General features: G+C 45.4%; 1 protein-coding gene and 1 long non-coding RNA gene across 3 annotated transcripts in view; one reads left to right on the forward strand and one right to left on the reverse strand.

The window, feature by feature from the left end:
- RRBP1 (ribosome binding protein 1) overlaps positions 1-9,411 on the reverse strand; it is an 82,773-nt gene extending 73,362 nt beyond the window's left edge. For both annotated transcript variants that reach the window (XM_020814588.3, XM_020814587.3), the window contains exon 1: positions 9,270-9,411. The gene's annotated coding sequence lies outside the window, so the exon portion shown is untranslated. The remainder of the gene's footprint in view (positions 1-9,269) is intronic.
- Positions 9,412-10,290: 879 nt separating this feature from the next.
- LOC144588917 (uncharacterized) lies at positions 10,291-13,035 on the forward strand. Its single transcript, XR_013544677.1, has 3 exons — positions 10,291-10,419; positions 12,046-12,141; positions 12,917-13,035. It is a non-coding gene; the product is annotated as an uncharacterized LOC144588917 (long non-coding RNA).
- The last annotated feature ends 1,640 nt before the right edge of the window (positions 13,036-14,675 follow it).

The following is a 14,675-nucleotide window of genomic DNA, read 5'->3' on the forward strand; positions in this document are numbered from 1 at the left end:
CCCTTCTTCTGGGGGCATCCTGGGACTGTGCAGCCTGCCCAGGGCCACACAGGCTGGCTCTGTTCCCAGGAGGAAGAGTAGGGAATCATGTCTCAAATAGGCACACTGTAATTTGCTGGACAGTTAGGTATTTTAAATACAGTACACTGCTTCCCACCCCAGCAAAGCAGGTAGTATTTTTGACTTGTTCTATAAACATCTAGTGTGCTTTCTGACACTACAAAAGAGTGGCCTTGTTATATACTATGAAGGCATCAATGCTGCAACAGACCCTAGCAACTCCTCTCAGGGGGCTGGAAAAGGGCACTTAGCAAAGATCTGAACAAGCTGGATTCAACATATCACGGCAACCGTGGTGATGTCAGTCAACCACATTTTATCTTTCAGCCAACAAAAGGACATGGAGAATTTACCTCCAATAACCAAGAATAGATAGATAAGAGAATATGCATATCCACAGCATTTGCAGACTGCTGCAATAGAAAACTGATTATATATAATAACTTATCCCCAAAAGGAATGGGATACGGTACTTGTTTGCAGGTCAAATGGGTGAACTGCTCTGCTGGCAGTTAATGGAATTGCTCAAATCTTTGTTAAAAAGATGTTGGCATTTCTAGTACAGTGGGGTCTTGACTTAAGAATGGCTTGAGTTAAGAACATTTTCACTTAAGAACCGCTCTCATAGGAAAATATTGACTTGACTTAAGTACTTAGATTTGAGTTAAGAACTGAAAAAAACCCACGTGGGAGGCAGGGAAAGTGCAAAATGTGAACTTTCAGTTAACTGTTGGCCAGTGAAAAGGGTGCCTGTCTGCTTCCTCACTCCTCCCAGCGTTTAGAGAGTGGATTGGGAGACAGTCTTCAGACTGCCTGGTACTGTACTGCCTGGACTGTCTTTTCCCTGCCTTCCCTGAACCTTTGTTGACCTAAGAAAAAAAGAAACAAAATATCCCCCTCTAGTGGTCGAAGGCGGAATAGCAGCTTCCCATTAGTTTCTATGGACGGAAAAGAGCAGATACGGAACAAATGGTTTTCAATGCATTCCTATGGGAAATGCAGATTTGACTTGAGAACTTTTTGACTTGAGAACCGCCTTCCAATACGGATTAAGTTCTCAAGTCAAGACCCCACTGTACTGTATAAATAGATCATGTTTTTGTGAATAATTCACATTTTGAGGCCCATAGTTGCAGCAGAGATAGAAGCTAGAGCCAGCTTCTGTTGAATGAGCACTCTAATTCCTCATTCTATTCCTAAAGCCTTGCAGATCATATTTATCATATAACAAGACATAATTGTAAATGAATGTCATAGGTTTCTTGTTCTGCACAAATTCAACGAGCATTTCTACAAGTTAAGGAGACACTGAGGCACTAGACATCTAGATCACATCTAGATACCTAAAAATTGTGAATAAGAATTTGCACAGACAACATACCATGTTTCCCCAAAAATAAGACAGGGTCTTATATTAATTTTTCTCCAAAAATACATTAGGGCTTATTTTCAGGAGATGTTTTATTTTTTTCATGTACTGTACAATGATCTACATTGATTCAAATACAGTCATATCATCTTTTTCTGGTTGCTGCACAATGGTGGAGGGCAGGGTTTCATTTAACTGGGGCTTATTTTGGGGGTAGGGCTTGTAGGACTTACAAGCATCCTGAAAAAATCATACTAGGGCTTATTTTCAGGTTAGGTCTTACTATCAGGGAAACAGGGTACAAATCAATATACTGTAACTAACATCAATGGAAATAAAAAGGAGTAAAAGGCCAGAATTTTATTGCATATCTACACCAATGTGGATGTAAATGCACCAACTACAGCAGGGAATGGCCACTCATTAAGAAGTTGCCATTTGCATTCCAAGTTGTGTGATTTGCTACATGACTAGAATCGTGAGCAGCAATTCTTTAATTAGTGGCAATTGTCTGCCTTGATTTTGGCAATTATACTCAAACCAGTGTAAGTCCGCAATAGGATTCAGGCTCACGTATAATGTTAAACCATCATACACATTCAGTCATTCTAGGCAGCGCTAACCTGAATGCTTGTAAAAAGCATTATATACTGTCCCATTGATCTTAAAGCATTCACTGGGCGGTTTAAAATTAAATCGTGCAGGCTACACATTTATCCACTTCCCCCCCTCCCGGTGAGCTGTGCAATTAATCTACCAACCTCTGAAGGATACAAAGCTCAGTCAACTTCAACCTGGCTACCCGAGTCCTTTGGGATCAAATTCAGATTGTGAGCAGAATCTTAGTTGCAATACTGCAGTTGAACCACTGCATCAGAAGGCTTGAAAAAAGGGGAGCAGATTAACACCTCTCCATCCTGCACTGATCTTGTCATATATGGAGCAACAGTTTAAAGAGGACAACCTCCTCTACATGTACTATCACCTTCTGTGATCAGAAACCTTAATTTCAAAGTTATCTAAACCATATCCTGAATGCCTGGACAGGGCATGCATGTACTGATAAACAGAACGGAGGAAACATATGAGGAAGGGACACCGCAGTCATTTCTGTGATTCTCCCCACAGGGAGGAAGGCTTCCCTCACCCTAGGAGTGGCAGAGTCACCCTCCATAGATGGAAGCTGACCGAAATGACAAGAGATAATGAGACTGGTGTGCCTGCTGCATAACCCTTTTGCCCTCTGGGGGCATCCCATAGGAGAATCTGAGGATAAAATTTAAAATTTCATCTTGGTTCAGTGTTTTGGGTGACTTAGTTTTGAGAGAAAGTGGATGATTTGAGAGAGGAAACAACCTGATCAGGCCACAGGAGGAATGAGTAAACAATATTAGCTACAACAGCAGCTTTGAAACTGGAAAGTGACTACTGTGAGGTCTACATCTGCATTCCAGCCTTTCAGTAGGTGGTAACTGAATAACCTAACCGAATAACCAATTGATCCGACTTGAACTCCTATTTGTTTTATTCTGCTTGCTTCTGAGTTCAAGCCCCAGAATCCCTTAGCCAGTATGACCCACTTGCCTGGGTGTCTGGGAGAGTGTGGAAGTTCTAGCTCTCAAGAACAATCTTTCCAAGCTCTGCATCTGAATTATTCCATGTCAAAAATCATATGGATTTACAGTGCTGCCTTGTAAGACGATTGCCTCGTGGAATGATCAATCCGCAAGACGATGGGTTTTTGCGATCGCTCTTGCGCTTCGCAAAACGTTTTTCCTATGGGCGATTTTCGCTAGACGATGTTTGGGTCCATGCTTCACAAGACTTATTTTTTTTAGACCAATGCTTCGCAAGACAGTTCCCCCCCCCATTGGAATGCATTAAATAGTTTTCAATGCATTCCAATGGGGGACCGCGTTTCGCAAGATTATGTTTTCTATGGACGATTTTTGCAAGATGACAATTTTTTTCTCCATTGGAACGCATTAAATAGATTTCAATGCATTCCAATGTTTTCACAAGACAGTGATTATCGCGGAACGAATTAACATCATCTTGCGAGGCAGTAATGTATTTTGAAATTAATTTTAAAACAAACAATACATGGCAGCAAGTTTTCTTTATTATTCCCCTAGTGTTTCATAGTGGTTATTTTATGGGGTAGATAGCTTTCTAAAAAAATTGGGAGCACAATCCTATATAATCCCCACTGAGCAGAGGAGAGCTGTACTTCTGTCTAGGCAAGCAGTATTTTTCTAAGTTAACTGCTTGAATTAGACACAAGGAATTAATTTACTCAAATTTCCCTCTCTACTTCTTAAGCTTTCATACTACTGTAACATCAGCAGTGTAAGAGTTACATAGTTATTTCACATGTTGTTCCAAGTGAAGCAGTATCCTTCAATGGGTAAAAAAAATACTGGGCTCTCAGCCAGAGACCTCTGTATGAACACGGTATCCTTCATTATATTTGAATAACTAGATGAATGTAAAGATTGTTAATTTGTGTACAATGTATGTATGGTGAATGTTACATGTGAACATGGTAAAAGTGTACAGATCAGGCTTTACACGTATTGAACTTAAGAGGTGAACACCTCTGAAGTGAACAGAACTGAGAAAGGTACACTGGAATCCTATGCAAACCTCCTCAGTTTTACCAACAAGTGGAGGGAAACAGTGAGTCAAGAGATTCACTCCTCCAGGAGTATCTGGAAGTTGAGTCATGGCAACTGGACCTCTTTCTTTTTAGGTTAAAACGTTTCACTGCTCAACCAAGTACAGTGGGGTCTCTACTTAAGAACTTAATCCGTATTGGAAGGTGGTTCTCAAGTGGAAAAGTTCTTATGTAGAATCTGCATTTCCCATAGGAATGCATTGAAAACCATTTAATCCGTATCTGCTCTTTTCCGTCCATAGAAACTAATGGGAAGCTGCCATTCCGCCTTCTGCCACTAGAGGGGGATATTTTTCTTTTTTTCTTAGGTCAGGGAACAGTGTTAAAAGCACTTCTGACGAAGCTAATTTTGAAGCAATGGACTGAAAACCAATTAATCCGTTCTGGCTGTTTTTTTGTTATGTAGAGGTGCGTTCGTACATTGAAGCATTAGTTCCCATAGGAACTAATGCAAAGCTGATTAATACGTACTCTACCACTAGGGGGAGATTTTTTTTTAACCTAAGATGACCTAAGGTTAAAAAAAGAGCAGGAAAGGTTTTTTTTCCTGTTCTTATCTAGGATTTCTGTTCTCAAGTAGAAGCAAAATTTAGCAAACGGAGCTGTTCTTAAGTAGAATTGTTCTTAAGTAGGGACGTTCTTAAGTAGAGACCCCACTGTAGCTTCTTCCGTCTGAGGAGAGTTGGTAGTTGGTTTCACTTCCCCTTGGTCTGAATAGGTTTGTCTAATGAGACTCTTCAGACCAGGGGGAAGTGAAACCAACATGTAGAATAATCAGGGGTCTCCTACCAACTCTCCTGAGACTTAAGAAGCTACTTGGATGAGTAGCAACCTAGTAAGAAAGAAGTCTAGTTGCCATGACTCAACTTCCAGATAACCACACCTGGGTGACTGGGAATCTTCACAGATAGTATTCTAGGAGCACTTCTTGTAGAAGATTTAGCATGGCACTGGTACATCCTAACACACTGTTTTGCCAACAAAGTTTAGGTAAAAATTTATAAACACCCTAAAATGAAATCATGATTACCTAAACCCAGTACCTATGTGAGACTGACTTGCAAGAAAAGTCCTTTTAATGACAAAGATAGGATAAAAATATTTTAAATAAATAAAATACTGATATGAAGTATTTATTTTCAAACACCATGGATTCACCCATCTGTTTTAGAATCCAGCCAGCTAACTGATACAAGCAACATACAGCATGGTTCAATAAGAACGAAAGAACGAAAGAACGAAAGAAAGAACGAAAGAAAGAACGAACGAACGAACGAACGAACGAAAGAAAGAAAGAAAGAAAGAAAGAAAGAAAGAAAGAAAGAAAGAAAGAAAGAAAGAAAGAAATGCTCACAATTTTGCTTGTACAAAGCCAAGGTTTTATATTTAAAATTTTATAAATATGCCACATAGTTATACAATTTTATATGCCAGCTGTGCTATGATGAAGAATTTTATGTTGCAAAAGCAGCAAGACAAGTTTCGGTTTGATATGAAAGCAAGTATTGCATATACTTAAATTTCCCCTTAAATTTCTGTGTTTTTCCTACAAAAAATCCCTCAAGTCTACAAAATTTTCCAGAAAGTTTATATTTCTATACAGGAAGAAGGGGGTAGACTTCCGCTACACCTTCCCACACCATCTGGATTTGAGCCTAAAATACCAAGGCAAAATGCGGATGCATGAACAGAAGTTGTAAGCACATGTCTTTTGTTATACTGTACTGTGATCATTCCTGTTCACACAGCACATCTATTAGGGCCTTAACTTCCAATATTCTGGTTTGATGGATCATGAGATAGTATGACCCTGCTCTTAAGCTGGCAGAACTTTTGATCAGTGAATCTTTTCTAAGCCCTAAATTCATTAGAATGTCATACTGCCATGGAACAAGACTTTTGATCTTCTGAACTGGGCCTCATGAAAGAGCTGTTTGAACTTTTTCAAACTCCTTTTTTTTTCAGTAGCATACACTTGTTGAATTTGGACACCTTACTTATTACGTGCAGAAAGGAACAGATACATGTCCTCTGGTTTTCATATAATGCAAGAGTAGGGAATGTGGTCCTCTGGATATTACTAGATTGGTCTGGCAAGCACTGGCAGTGGTGACTGATTGTGGCAATTGCAGCCCCAGAAAAATCTGGAGGACCGTTAAGTTTCCCATATCAGTTCATCTGTTGGCATTAATTCACAGTGTTTGGATGTGCTCCATCTTTCTTAACAAGAAAGTCACTCATAGAGCTAAAATGTCAAAATCCCTTGGAACAGATCAGCGAAGGTACAGGAGACATTGCGCTCTCCATTTCTCCTTATATTTGGAGCTTGTTCTCGCAGCACACCACATTGTTCTCCAAATCTTTTCTCTACCCCAGTTTCATGAAGTATCTGGTTACTCCCAAGTCCAAGGGTACCCTAACTTTACCTTACTGTGTCTTTTCCCAACTTTGGCAAGGGGGAGACCTCTTATCTGCTTTCAATAGTCCTACCCACTGTCCGTGCTGTTAATTGATCCAAGGGTGACATACCTCACCCTCCTCTCCTGCTGACAAAGGCAGGAAGGAAAAGCCATCTCCCACTGACATGCTGAGCTTCACCAACCGTTGAATGCAACCATTCATGTGACAAGCTGGAGAAAACGCTTCGAGAAGTGCCTCTATTACATAGCAGACAAACAAAACCTCAAGCTTCCCAGTCCTTCAGTGACTTCCAGAGGGGAGCATTGGAGCTGGACATTGACAAGTGGTGGTGCTCAATGGTCACCTCTCTACTGGCCACAACAACCTTACCCCCATCAACAAGCCTTCAATGTCACAACTGCAGAGAAAGGCTGAGACTTGTTTCAGCCACTGGAAGCACAAAACAAGCCCCTGCTTCCCTTCCTCGTTCCCAGGCAAACAGGTCCCTACCGTTCACTGGGCTTTGGAGAATCTCCAGTATTCAGGCCAATTATCAGGACCTTTCCCATCTCTCCTCACCCCCACACTTTGGCCAGAAACAGAGTGGGTCAAAGACCAACAGATCGAGCAGGTCAATTTTATTTCGAAAGCAGTCCCATGGCTACTGTGTGAATTCAGCTTGAACAATCTCCATTATGATGGGTCTCCTCAAGACAATTCCTCCCTCTGCCCCCGAAAATGTATTTATGAAGATGCAGTGCTCTCAAGGGAGTTAAAACAATGGAAAGGAGTCATCAAATACTCTTCACTTGGACCAGGAACAGGTTCTTTTCAGCATCTGCACTTAGGTTTTTGAACTCCTCAGGAGTTCATCCTTCTTTTATCAGAATGGCCTACTCTCCGGCAATTTAAACTTCCTTGTTTAGAGCATTCTAAAGATGTAAATATTTTCAACACTCGTGATATTCATGTTTAACCTAATCGATTTAATTGTTTCACTGCTGAAATCTCTTCTCTTTTTTCATGGCAACTAAAAATGGTTATGGAGCCCTGTCGGTGAATGCATGTCCTCTGTAACCACCACTCATCTGGACAGGTAGAAGGGAAGAGAGTCAATCAGGTCCCAGAAAGCCAGCCAAACTCTGAAAGGTTCAGTCAACACTACCGGGCAGCTGGAGTTTACAACCAGGACCAAATAGGGGTGGGAGAGATGTGGGGGGAAAACGCACGAAAATTGGTAAGCAGAAGAAGCACGGGGTATTTCAAGGTTACCAGGAGCATGGGGAAAGCATGGCAGAGCTCCTGGTTGTGGAGGGAAGAAAGGAAGCCTACCTGCCAGGGAGGCAGTGGTGGGGACACAAGATGTTTATAAATTAGGCATACTAGCTGGCAGCTTTCCTAGCCCCAGTGGATGGGGAGCAACGAGCTAGCGGGAATGGGAAGACTAGGCAAGCAGATGAGGCCAAAATAAATCCTGGAGAAGCAATTTAAGAACCTGCCAAAAAGTTCAGGGAAGAGTGAGGAGGAGGAGGAGGAGGAGGCGCCAGTCACGGAGCAGCACAGAGCTCCTCCTACCAGGAGAATTGGACACGTCGCCATTCCGGGTAAGCCTGGTCCGGCACGGCATGGCACGGAGTGGTCCTGTGTCCACCAGGGCAAGCGAACGAGGGGGACGCTCGTGGTTTCGGGCGACAAGGCAGCTGGCTGAATCCGGTGGGCGAGAAGAGCACCCGTTTACATGCCTACACCAAACCGGTTTTCACGGAGAGGCGTCCAGCTTGCCGAGTCCCTCAGAGTTCAGTTTCTGGCTTGAAGCGGAAACCTTCTCGCCCTGCCCACGGCTGGCTTGCTTGCTTGCTTGCCCGCCGGAGGGTCTCAAAACAGCCGATCGGTTCCTCGCAAACAGGAACGGCCACCCCCCCCCCCCAAGAACCGTCGGCCTCAGGGATGCCTCAAACCCCGCGGTTCGCGCGCCCGTGATTGCCATTCCTAAAATCGCTGACCCGTGCCCTTTCCTCTCAGGTCGTCCCTGACTGACTCCCACAAGCGGGGAGAATTTTTCTCTCTCTCTTATCCTCGGATGGATGCAGTGAGGGGGGCTCTGATGCGCATTAGCCCTGCCGATAAGGAGGTGCTTTTTATTCCGGATTAACGCTGAGGTTTTACTCCTTGCATAAATGTAGTGCAAGGCTTTTTCAGCAATCAGATACAATCCCAGAGACAAGCTCTGTCTCCTTCCTAGTCGAAGGTTTCACGCCCACCCACGCACCCCACCGGCCAGCTCTGAGCAAAAACAAAGGCTAACACTGTCAAGTTTTCCCATTTGGGGGTGAAAAGACTCCTGCTGAGCTTTGACGCGCAACATGTATACACGTGGCCAAAAAGACGACCCACGAGGGGGGAGGACACAGTAACATCCCCCCCTTCTGCCCCGCGGGGAAAACTGAGGGGTGGGCGTGCTTCTATCTCGCCCCCGTGGGTTGACAGCAAGGCATTCCCCGCAGCTGTGCGAGCCTACGCCCCTGCTCCGGGCCGGTCCTGACGTTCCGAGTCGTCGGAATCCGGCGCCCGGCTCCGAACGCGGCGTTCCTGTGGAAAGCGGGGGGGGGGGGGGAGCGCCGTCGCCGCTTTCGGAAGCCGGAGGCAACCGCTCGGCGCCACCTTGCTCGCCTCTCGCCGCCGCCGGGGCCCTGCGCAGCCTTTCCCCGCAACCCCGTTCCACTTCGGGCAGCCAGACGGACGTGAACTTCTGCCTCTTTCTACCTTTCGCTGAACTTTTCCTGACGTCTCTTGCAAACGCTCTTTCGGGCGGCGATGCTGGGAAAAAATCCCTCGCGTCTGGCGGAGGCGGTGCAGCGTTTTGCCTGGAGGCTCCCTCCGCGCCGGCCCCGATGCGCCGCCGGTGATGAGCTGCGTCGCCGCGCTGCTGACTGGGTGAAGTCGTGGCACTTTCCTTTTTCTTTTTTTTAACCTCCCTAGAGCTTGCAATGAGTGTTTTTTTTTTCTTTTCCCCTCCCCTCCTGGAGGATCTCCCTCCCCGCTTTGCTCCCGGCGCTTAAGGACGTTTTGCATGGGGGGGTGGGGGTGGGGGGTGGCGGCTACAGGCCTGCCACTCAAAAGGCGCACCGGCCCAGCGAGCCCATCAGACGGCTCGGAAGTTGGGCTGGAGGGAAGGGAGGGGCGGCGGCGGCCGCAGCCAGAGCGAGCCGGGCCGGAATGCGAGGGAGGCCAATAGGGCAGGAGGGGAAGGACCAGGGCCACAGGGGCGGATTCTGGGAGTTGTGGTGAGGAGCGACTCCGGCGGACAAAAGCGGACTCGGCGTTCACGCCCCGGAGGGGTTGAGGCGCGGGTGGAGTTGTGCCGCTGCCTCAAGATGCGCCGCCGAGCGCTTGCCCGGGAAGGTTTCAGCGGGGGAATTGGGCCAAGTTAGGAACGAGAGTCCGTGACGAGCGCCTGCTGTCGGTGGAAGCGCCCGGTGCCCCCTCCCCTCCGGAGGGGCTTGGGCAGGACCGCCGCCCCGCATCGCGTGTCTCCCTTTTCAGTCAGGTCCCCGGAAGCCTCGGGCGCGCTTGAGAAACGCAAATACAGTACAGGCTGAATCGAGCGGGAGCCCCGCCGCGTGTTTGGCCAGAACGGGTGTCCTCCCCGCACCCGCAACGACGACTGTTCCACATTCAGCAGAAGCCAGAAAGTGTGACGGAAGAAAGACACGTGAAGGGGCTCTTGTCAAAACCCTGGGCTGCTGAGAAGCCCGCGATCTCTTCCGTCGGCCGGGAAGGGGCGGAGCCAACAGTGCCCCGGGCCGCGCGAGGAGTCCGAAGAGGGGCTCTCGCGCCTCCCCTCCTGACTTGGGTAGCGAACGTCCGGAAGGGCCTTGGAGCGTGTCAAAGCCCGCACGTGCCACAAGCCCAGGTGTGCGTTGGGTGCGCTGTCAGAATAATGTTCCAGGACCTTTCGAAACTTTTTAAATAATCTCTTGATCGTGCCAGAAACATAGATCCAAGGGCGGAGGGAACAGAGCCCCTCCCCCCATGGTCAGGCAAACTTAGACCAGAGTGATCTAATGAAAAGTGCACCAAAAGGTGCCCTGTCAGAAGGAAGAGGGGTGGGGTGGAAGAGGGACAAATCGTGTATCTTCTCTAAATCTCTTGCAAAATGTACCAATTTGGTGCTATTTAAAATGCAGATGATGTCCTGCCACAGAAACAGTGCACGGGAACATAATGTAGGTCTATAGGTAGCAAAGTGCACATATGGTGGTACATCATGTCTGAAACAAGACCGAAGATTCATGGGAGGTCAGTTCTCTTCTGTGTTCAGACTTTTGGTGTTTGACTCCTTGACATAAGCATGACAATGGCATACCCAGAGAATGTTGCCAGAACTCATCTTCACCATTTTGTAGTTGATCTGCTACGCCATTCTGTCTACAACCATTGCGGAGTTTGGCCCAAAATGGCATAAAAGAGGCGCAGCCTTTTGACTTTGTGAGAATGTTAATTGGGAGAGTAGCTGACACCCACTAAGGCTTCTCTGCCTTTTCTCTTAAAGATAGCTGTTTCCCAAAATTGAAACCAAGGAAAGGGAAATATACGTATGATCCTGTTTAACTAAGTGCACTAACGACTACAAGATCTCCTAAGATACCCTGATGAAGAACTGAAGAAGTGGAGCAACTTCCTGAGTCTCTCTTGGATGGAAGTGTTTATGTAAAGCCATGGATCAGGGACACTATGGGTTGTCCTAATGTGTATCTGGTATTGTGGGCAAGAAGCTGCCATTAGGACAGAAAATTGAAAGAATGGTTTGCTGTAGGCCAGGCTTGTCCAACCTGTGGCCTGAGGGCCGCATGCAGCCCAGGTCGGCTCATAATGTGGCCCAGTGCAATTTTTTATTTTTAAAGAAATTCTAAAGTTTCAAGTTACACTGCCGGCACTTGCGGCCAGAATGTGGCTGGGGCACATCACAACGGTGGGGGGGAGAGAGGGAAGGAAGGAAGGGGCAGGAGGGGAGGGGAGAGGGGGGCTGCATGACTGCATTGCGCTGTCCCTGTCAATAGGTGGACCCCCTCCCGGCCCCATAAAGCCACCGGAGTCAAAGCTGGCAGCCTCTGCTATCTGAGATTGCAGCTGCCGGTAAGCGTGTGGAGCAGGGCTGCAGAGGACGGCTAGGGCTGCCCTCCTCCCATGCAGCCCAAGCCAAATTTATGTGCGGGCCAAACCAAATTTTCATCTTCTAATGTGGCCCAGGGAAGGTGAAAGGTTGGACACCCCTACTGTAGGCAAAGATATCAGACAGGGGTGCATTTTATCCTTTTATCTGTTCAATCTACAGTATATGCAAAACGTATCATATGGAAACTCAGATTAGATTCAGATGAAAGTTGAGTGAAAATTGGTGGAAGAAAGTTGATATGCAGATGATATCATCTAACTGGCAGAAAGCAGCAATGACTTGAAATGTCAAATGTAAGGATGTGTCACAGGAGACCAAGGCAGAGATAATCCACACTCTTGTATTCCCAATCACTACGTACAGGTGTGAAAGCTGGACAGTGAGAAAGCCCAACTCATTTGAGATGTGGTGGTGGAGGAGAGTTTTGCAGATACCCTGGACTGCCAAAAAGATGAAAAAGTAAGTCCTAGAGCAAATCAAGCCTGAATTATCTCTGAAGGCCAAAGGCTCACGTTTACCAGAGCCAAACAGGGCTGATGAAGCCAGGATGGTTTGGGGATCACTCATAGGACAACTATAAGTCGAAGGCAGCTTGACAGCATATAACAATAACAACAACAGCCTTAGTTCGTTGCAACACTTGCATCTAGTCCAGTAAACCTGGTGAACTTAATAGATTTGGTGTACAGTGGTGCCTTGCATTACGATGTTAATTCGTTCCAGCGAAATCGCTGTAGAATGAAAACATCGTAAAGCGAAATTTAAAAGTCCATAGAAACACATTAAAACCCGTTTAATGCGTTCCGATGCACTGGAAACTCACCGTCCAGCAAAGATCCTCCATAGGGCGGCCATTTTCGCTGCCTGTGCAGCAAGGAATCCGTCCCAGAAAACAGCGGGGGGCCATTTTGTTTACCCAGCGGCCATTTTGAAACCGCCAATCAGCTGTTAGAAGATAATTGTTTTGTGAAGAATTGGTTCCCGAAGCAGGAAACCGATCATCACAAAGCGAAATTCCCCCATAGGAAACATCGTTTTGTGATCGCGAAAAGTTCATCGTAATGCAGTTTCACCATTAAACAGAGCAATCGTAAAGCGAGGCACCACTGTACTTTGAATTTGGCAATACCAGCTATTTCTAAAATAGAGGTGGTTGGGGGTTTTTTGGCCTGGAATGGGTTCCTGAATATTGTGTTCATGGTAGTTTGTATCACATCTATTTGTGTTTATCTAGGGAATCTGGTTTCTTTGGCTTGCTGGGAAGTTGACTTTCTGGACTATTTTCTGGAATCCCTTTTTTATGTCCGAGTCTAACACATATCAATGTTTGGGACATCTGTGCTTGTTATAAAGAGTCTATTGCCAAGCTGCCAGCTGAGGAGCCCTCCGTTGAGGACAAAGCTGAGCAGCTGGGGCAGGGAATGATGAGGACTCATCAAGCGCTGCTGAACTTGGAGCACTCCAGGACCTTTGCTAGACCGTAGGGAGCTACAGCTTCTGCAAAGGAAAGATGTTCCTTATCTTGAATGAGTCACTGCTAGCCCTCAAGAGTGAAGATAGAAGAAGGCAAGGGACCAACTGAAGACCATCAGAAGTGCTGAGTTCAAGGAGAGTCTTCTTTGAAATAGTGTCTTCCTCAGGAACAAGGAGAATCCTTAAGAACAGCTTTCTTCTCACAATGAATGGGTCATAGCTGAGCCTTGTTTGTGGTCTCAGTGAGCATCAGTGTCAGCTCTAGTTCTGGCCAAGCAGAATGCCAAGAACAATATCTGTTTGGACTTTGCCAAGCCATGCATTCCTATCATGGCAGTGTAAGACCTTACACTAGGTGAGAAACATGTGGCTGATGTGCTACATGCAAGCTCCAGAGGCCCAAATGCAGTTCCTTAGAACCACTGCCCGCTCAACCCTCGGAATATGAAAATATTTGAAAATTCTTCGCAGAATGTTCTCCATGGGGGAGAGAATGGAGAGGCAAGCCATATTTTGATAGGCTTTCACACCTCAAAAATTTAATCAATGTTTTAATTATTGTTGTTTTGTCACTGGAGGGCACAATTATTTTACAGGATTAAAAGCCAATTTTTCAAGAAAACAAAAACTGGCAGGTAGAAGTAGGATGAGCACATGTGATCTTCCAGGTCCTAGGGATGAGAACATGTGGCCTGTGGAGCTCCAGAAATCACCCACCCCTGCCTTAAAAGGTATAGTATTTGTTATGGGATGAATTTCATATTGTTATTGCTGTGGCCTGTTGGATTGCTGACCATTTGGATCTTCACTGTCGAATTGCCTCCGCTTAACCAACTGGCTTGCTGTAGCAACAATGCCAAAAAAAGTCTTGTGGTTCCTTAAATCCTATGACTTTTATTTGCCGTATGTTTTCATGGCGTGCAACCAACTTCTTCAGATGCCAAGGTCAGACTAAGACATGTTAGCCTTTTAAAAAATTGTATTTAAAATATTTTATTAAGTACAGATACAGATAACCAGTAATCAAACTAAGTTGCCAATTACAAATTTAACATCCATATGTACATATAAATTACTTTACATTCAGTATACTTTTTTCATTCTGTTAGTCATAAAAAGGGGAGTGAAAGAGGGGTGAAATCAAACTTAAAGGTATAAAATCAATGGTTCAAATTTTTGACTTGGAATTAGTAAAGGGATTAACCATCTTGTAACTGTTACTTTTAATATAAATCCAATGGCAGCCTTTTTGTACATTTTCGCAGAGGTCAGTACTAAACATATACAGAAAGAGTTGGTAACATTCTTATTGTTGGTTATCAGTCAGACAATAAATTTTGAAAGGGTGGAAGGACAGGAAAGATAGAATATCTGACTCATGGTGTAGCAGAAGAATATGGGGCATGGCACTGGCTGAATAACTTAAGAAGTATAGAGACAAAGAGACCATGCTGACACCAGCAACTTGGATGTAATCTGCTTTCCATTTATTTCTTCAGCTCTTATAGCAGAAACCATCG

This window comes from Pogona vitticeps, chromosome 4 (genome assembly GCF_051106095.1).
Source record: "Pogona vitticeps strain Pit_001003342236 chromosome 4, PviZW2.1, whole genome shotgun sequence".
Lineage (NCBI taxonomy): Eukaryota > Metazoa > Chordata > Lepidosauria > Squamata > Agamidae > Pogona > Pogona vitticeps.